The following is a 7,456-nucleotide window of genomic DNA, read 5'->3' on the forward strand; positions in this document are numbered from 1 at the left end:
AAACTTCTCAGGTTAGTTTTATTTTATTCTGTATTTATGAAAGTCCAGCATTTTGTACGGACACAACTTTAGCTACCCGCATGATGAGATCAAGAATGTTGCTGTAAGAAAGGTCTGCACTGTGCCCAGTGCTTACAGGCTGACACACAACTATGGGAGAAGATTCTGGACACACAGAAGAGCACTCCTGCTTGTTTCTCTGTTACAACGGAAAGGCAGGAAATAAATACTCGAGGGCTGAGTTTACCGGACACTGCAGGGCTTGTAAAAGAGCGTCTCGTCACTGTCAGTTGTCTTTTCCTCCTTTTATTTTGAATGAGCTGCTTCATTGTCTGGCCACACAGAGCCTTGTTGATTGGAATGTAGAGCCTCAGGCTTTTTCCATGAGTCCTCAGCTGAGGAGGAGAGAGAGAGGACAGAGACACATGTTGGTCAAGTGTCTGGCCGGCAGCCAGGAGGCACTTCTCAGGATATATTTGCAGCCCCCTGTTTGCCGCGAGGCCACGAACACATTCAGAAACCTTATAAAACAGGCTCTTTAACGCAGCAGAGGTGGTGACGCACAGGCATTGAATTTCAAAGGCATTCTTTCGCAGCCGCATGTGATTTGCAACAGAATTTTTTTAAAGACGGAATAGTTTTAAGATAAGGTGGCACAGTGGTTAGCAGAGTACCTCACAGTACTAGGTCGCTGGGTTTAGACCTGGGGTGCTGTCTGTGTGGAGTTTGTACGTTCTCCCCATGATCACATGGGTTAAAGACTTACTGGCAGGTTACTTGGCTTCTGGGAAAATTGGCCCTGGTGCGAGTGTGTGTCTCTGTGTGTCTGCCTTGTGATGGACTGTCCCATTGCAGGCTGGGATAGGGCCTGGCTCCCCCGCGACCCTGAATTGGGTGAAGCAGTCAGAAAATGGATGAATGGATAGTTTTAAGATATCTTGTCTGCAGGGATGACTTTGGCAGCTGTCTGCAGTAAGGTTTCTTACGATGTATTGGCTGAAGTTCACATACTGCATTCATCTCCCGTCAGTGGTCATAGTCAAACCATGTCACCGCAATCACGAAGAAGTAATAAGATGAAAGCTTTGCATATCCTGTTGCTTTTAATGACTTCTATTCCAGGCTAATCAACAGAACTTGTGGATGAAAGGGAAGTGGAAATCTCTTTATGTCCACTCGTAAAGCTTCACATCTTTGTGAATTACAGCCAAAGTACAGTACTTTCGCCACGTTTTCAGCAGTACTGTAGAGTATGTGTCAGAGTGTGCAGGTTTGCCGAGCGGCTGTGTGCCTGTGTTTGAGCAGTTGCTCTGGGAGACAGGTGCAGTTGTATTGCAGAGGCCTCTGTGTAAACTGTGAAGAGGCTCGTGCACACTCCCTGCATTCTCTGGTGCTTTGAAGCCTGACCCTAGCAGAACTGCAATGGAATGCTTTTCATTGTTAACAGAGATTTAATATCTAAATATCAAGGAAGGCTCAAAACTCCTTCGCATCCCAAGACACTGTGCGTCTACTATTTTAGTTCCTCTTGGATTATCTTCTTAAGAGCCCTTCAAAAGAGGAAAAACAGGTACAAAATCAAGTAAAATTAAGCCGCAGACTCCACTCTGGTTAATTCCGACAACAAACGAGACTCCGGCATGCTAACGAGTTACATGGCCCCTTGTGGTTGGGAACTTCTTACGGGGACTAGTGGCTTTCTGCCACATGAGATCGAGCAATATAAAAAAGTCATCAAGAGTGAAACTGAAATAATGCTCAGTCGCTGGTGAAAGCTTAAAAAGTGCTTGTGAGCAAAAACCTTGATAAATTTAATGTGAGGCTACTCTAAATTGGCCCTGTGTTCTGTGGTGCAGTTTGTCCCTAAATTCAAAGCGCTTGATTCTTAATCTGTGAAATATTGGATTATCTGACTGCAAGTGACTGAGCAGAATGGTGCTGCACTGGTAAGCACTACTGTTTCACAGCTTCAGGAGTTTGCATGAAAATAAAGTTCCTGGCCCTTGCTCTGTTTGATGCTGAAATACTGATGCACACCTTTATTTTAGGACTCTGGTATCATCAACATTTTTAAAACTCACTCAAAGATCTTTCTGCGTAGGTTTGGATTTACTCTTAATTTCTCAATCTCAATCTACTGTGCTCTTGTACAGCTCTTAATGATGACGGTGATTATTTTTCTGAGGCATCATACACACAGCAAGTTTAGAATAGTATGTCACAGAATAAGGCGGCATCACTTCAACTAAGCAAAAATACAAAATATTAAACTTCACTTTACAGATAAAAGATGTAATGTCTTAATTAAAAAATGTATGATAAAAAATCTCTAGCTCCCCTGCAACCTTGCATTGGATAATGCAATTAGAAAATGGATGGATTATCAAAAATCAGCCTGAGCAAAATAAGTACATTTACTTCTGCACCGAATCAAATCAAAACCATGCACAAGAAACGCCTTACAGCCAATGCAAGCTAGAGTATTTCACTAGTGTTACCCTGAAGTTCATGACATTTTTAGATGTTACACTTACAAAGTCGTTTAGTGGGGGTCACGAGTGGCGGCAGAGGGATTGTTTTGGTATTCAAGTTTCTAAGTTTGCAATGTTTATGTGTGTGTGTGTCTATTGTTCTAGGCAGAGCTGAATGGCTGAGGTATGCCTTAACACCCCAGAAATAGAAAGACAGCTGAAGCTGGCCTTATCGGGGAGGCTGAGAGAAACACAATGCAGATATGCTATTGTCTAAAACTGCAGGAGTAATGGCATTGGTATCTGTCCCAAACGAGCTGTTAAAAGACTGATTACTGATGTTGTTAGAGGATAGCAATGGGGATATCATCTATGATTACAGAAAGTAAAAGTAAAATATCAACTGCACTCCTAACCTCGCATATTTCGTTCTAAAGGCAATCAAAAACTCAGGTTGACTACTATTTTTTCGGTACAACATTTTTTATTGGAGATTTTAAAAGTAAAGGCACTTCAGTCATTTAACGTTATCATACTTTTGCAGAGATTTGCCATGGAATACTATTAAAGTTTAGCAAAAAAATGCCATTGGAGCTCAAAAGATAAAAACAATAATGTATTACAAAAGTCATTTTCTAGTTAAAGTAATCCAATGCTGTAGATATTTGATGGCAAACATGTATTTTAATTGTACATTGAATCATTTTCAACCTAGCACTTTTAATAGTAGTTGTAAAAAGAAGCTTAGTTATTAAAGCTTATATAATAAGGAATATATTACGCTGCTTTATACAAAATAATTGACCATTGCATTTTAAAAAGTAAAATTGAGGCAATGTGCTTGATATTGTTAGCAGAAATTAAAAATATTAACTTTAAAAAACTTAATAATGGTTACAATCTTGTTTTAAACTAGGGATATTCAACTTGCACACTGACGTAAGCAATTAATTTGATCATCTGACTGGAATAATCTATTCATTTGTGAACAGATTGGAGAGGAGTTTTAGATGAGCAGGGCTGTTTAAAACAATGGTGAATTCATTCATCCATTGTCTAACCATTTATTCCAATTCAGTGTTGTGGGGGAACCAGACCCAACCTCAGAAGTTACTGTAGGTCGGGAATTGAAGTCAGGGCCCCAGCTCTGCAAGGCCCTAACCACTACACCATCACGCCACCCAACAGTGGTGAGTACAAAAATGAACAGTGTTTTTAATTGTGGCCATGTGATCAATGGGAGACTGGGAGAATATATTAAAAGGAAAGAAAAAATGTTTTTGCAAAACAGTTAGGGTGCAATTTTACTTACACACAAGCTGTAAGCAGTGAAAAAGCAACTTACCCATGAAAGTGATTTGATGTACACTATATACCCATGGAATTGGAAAACACCAAGATAATTTACTAACTCTTGGAGGGAAAAAAAAAACAGTACTTTGACCAATTTTAATTTTTGTGATTTGTTCTAACTAAGCACAATTTGGCATTGTAGCTTCTATTGGAAAGAAGTGTTCATACATACTGTTTTGAATAACTTACATTTAGGCCTCTTGCTAAAGCAGAACCTACCCATGAGTTAATTTTGTAATCTTAATTTCTTTTACATCTTCATTTCTTTTACATTTTTTTCTTGTGCTCTCCACAATTGGAAAACCATTCTGTTTTCTCTATTTTTCATTATTTGGTAATGCAACAGGAGGCATTGAAATTCTCCTGTAGAGTTATTATTTTGTTTCTCTTTTTGTAGCAGCGAGATAGGGAAGAAGAGAGGATTTGCTTTTATTGAAAGAGCAAAGAAGTGCTGTTGTGGTGTTGGAATAAAAACCCATTACAGCAAATTTAAACAACTTTGTGGGGGCGCAAACCGTATAATCAAATATCAGTCAAGCTTTGTCCTTTTAATTTTTTCAGCCAATTATTTTTCCTATGTTATAATGATTGTGTAGGCTTTATTTATACATTTTGAAATAAAAGTACAAGATCACCAAAGATATGATGACTGAAGAAGAATGAGCAACAGAGTCCTGAAACAGTAATCGAGAGGGAGACTTGTGATCATCCAGCCAGTTTGTTTCTTATTCCTACTGTTTTCTGTTTTTGATTTATTGAGAACCTGGAGGTTAAGGTCTTCATTGCTTGCTTGCTCAGTTGGGGTCTCAGCAGACATTACGTACCCTAGCTATATTACAGAGACATAGCCTGATTTAAGAAAAAAACTGGAAAGAATATGATGCCTTCCACAGTAAAAGAAAATTAATCTATTTGCAAATAATGTATAATCTTTCATCTTAAAAATAAAAATATCTGTAAATTTGATAAAGAAATCCTGGACATACATTTCAAATGTGCTTCTTGTTTTTGAAATCGGCACATAGAAAAAATACAAATGCAAGCACAACCTACCTCTCCTTCAGTAACTAAGCATGCTGGCATTTAGTGCATGATAATCTAAAACAACTGTACCCTTTACAGCAATCCGAGCTCCAGTTCCTGGAATCCCTGCTTGTGCAGATATTCCTGTTAGCTCTGTTGGCTCACGGAGATGAGCTCACTGCACTGGTGTATAAACAGGTACACACAGAAAATATATTGTGACAAACCAAAACCAAAAGGGGAAATAGGTTATTGGGCATGTAACTGGTAAGAGATGAGCTGCATAGAAAACACAGAAATAATTTTAATACACACATGGAATAAAATATGCTCAGTGTGCAAAACGTTGTGTCCTGATAAATGACATTTGGACCACTTTCACCCCAAAGCTTTAGTGACAAATATAATGAATAATTCACAGATATTATATAATATAATTGAAAACATTATAATTCCGTTATAATTTAATAAAGCGTTGGAATATTACAGACTCCAGGTACTGCACACCGTATATATGTGTTTGCATATAAATCTTTACATATAAGTACACAAAATATAACATTTTTCAATTTTGGGAACACAATTTAAACTCACAACATCTCAGATCTCTGCAATTAAACCCGTTTAAACTTTTTCATTGCCTGCTTTTATCATGCAAAACACATGTCTGTGGAAACAGAGCAGAACTTTAATTAGCCATCTAATGAAATGCACTACCAGAATAGCAACAGTGTGGGCTGTTTCTATCTAATCAATGTTTGAGGAGGCACCAGTTATCATTGTAACACTTCATGGCAGGAGATAGGACTGTCTGCAGACACCAGGGACCTGTTTTCCTTCTAGCTCAAGCTGCCTGATTCAGAATGCAAGTAAAACGCTAAGTTTCAATTTCTTCAAATATTGTTTAGACAATGAAATAAAGGTTCAGAAAGGTTTCCACATATTCTCTTTTGACAGAATTTGTTAACAGCTGCAGTTTGCATTCTTTTTCCTTTGACATACTCTCCTGCAGTTATCAGGAGCCCAGAGCTGGCCACTTGAGTAAGGCAAGCCTGAAATGGCCAATCCCTGCAAAAGACTACTTGCACAACTAAAGACAAACAGAGCTCTTGAGACCCTAAACATATCCACTACACTTCATCTACAACATTAATAAATGCTTGCTGTACAAAGAAATCCAGGCTTAGATTTTTATGCAACTTTAGAAACCCAGAGCTGAACTTGAAGGACCTACTCATGGAAAATACTTCATTTATATTAACATACCTTCAATACTTGGTCAATACAATGTGAAGAAGCCCATAAAAAAGGCAAACTGAATGTTAGGATATATAGTTAAAATGTGGAATTCAGAAAGATGTTTCTGCTTTGGAAAGCTGGCAGTGAAGAGTGACATTCTCGGGCTCAAAGGAATGTCATATATTGACAGATCAGAACTACTAAATCTTCCTACTCTCTAATAAAATTGACTATGAAGAGACCTGTTTCTATTTTTCTAAATTCTGAAAAGCAGTAACAACATTAACCCAATGAACTTCAGAAACAACTGTGACTTGATGAGACACTTAGATCAATTTTCCTACTAGCAAGCAAACAAGCAAAATATGTCCATTGAGTTCACAAACTATTTTCTTATTTTGCATGTATAATTTCGTCATGCATTTTTTCATGTATTTAACTTACAATACCTTTGTATTATTTTCATACTCTTTATTGTTTTGTTGTTATATAGATACCTTTGTGCATTCTTTGTACATTGCAACGTAACCTATGAGGGTTGTGAGTTCATTTGCAAACTTTTTGGAAGAAAAAATCTGAGCGTGACCCAATTAACCTTATTTTATCTATTTGACATCATGATAGCAAGGAGAGTATGGATTAATAAAATCTGCACTATTTGCCTGGGGAGACAGAAGAGCCATGAGTTTCGAAATAGACGTTGCCCAGGTTTGTTGGGGTAGACATCTCTGTGGGATGTTCCCCGTCTTACTGCACTGATTGTCCTGCTGCTACCCTAGCTGAGTGCACTACCTCTTTAACAATGGAGCTCTTTCCAGCAGTTGGCCTGTCTCAGGCAGGAATTTTGGCTATTAGCACTGGAGCTGTATTCTTGTCTATTTCGGGACGCTAGAGTCTGCACACAAGGACGTTTATCTCCTCTTTTGTTCTCAAGGTCAGGACGCACTGAGTTCCAAATTTAAAAAGCAAAAGGAAAAACAGCAAGAAAAAAAAAGCAGTGAAATGCATGTACATCCCAAATGACATGACCAGCCACATTTATGCTGAAATGAGCAAAAAGGTAGCTGCAAAAAGGAGTGGTATCAGTATTGCACGTGTTGTTTTTTCTTGTTTTACAATTAAGATTTGTTTAAAAAAGACTTGATCAGCCTCACTTTGCAACCCAAGTAGTCTATTTTTCATGTTACCAAAGTAAATACATGTGTCATTCAAAATCGTATCCACTAACCACTACAGAGCATGTTCAACAAATTCAGCAGGGATTTTTAAATTTCTCCACTGTGTTCAACCAGTCCAAGCTCTGTCAATGAAAATCTTTTTTTTTTTCTGTCAAAAGCAGGCATGTTTTCATCCAGATAACCCGTCACAGA

Source organism: Lepisosteus oculatus, chromosome 16 (genome assembly GCF_040954835.1).
Source record: "Lepisosteus oculatus isolate fLepOcu1 chromosome 16, fLepOcu1.hap2, whole genome shotgun sequence".
Taxonomy (NCBI): Eukaryota; Metazoa; Chordata; class Actinopteri; order Semionotiformes; family Lepisosteidae; genus Lepisosteus; species Lepisosteus oculatus.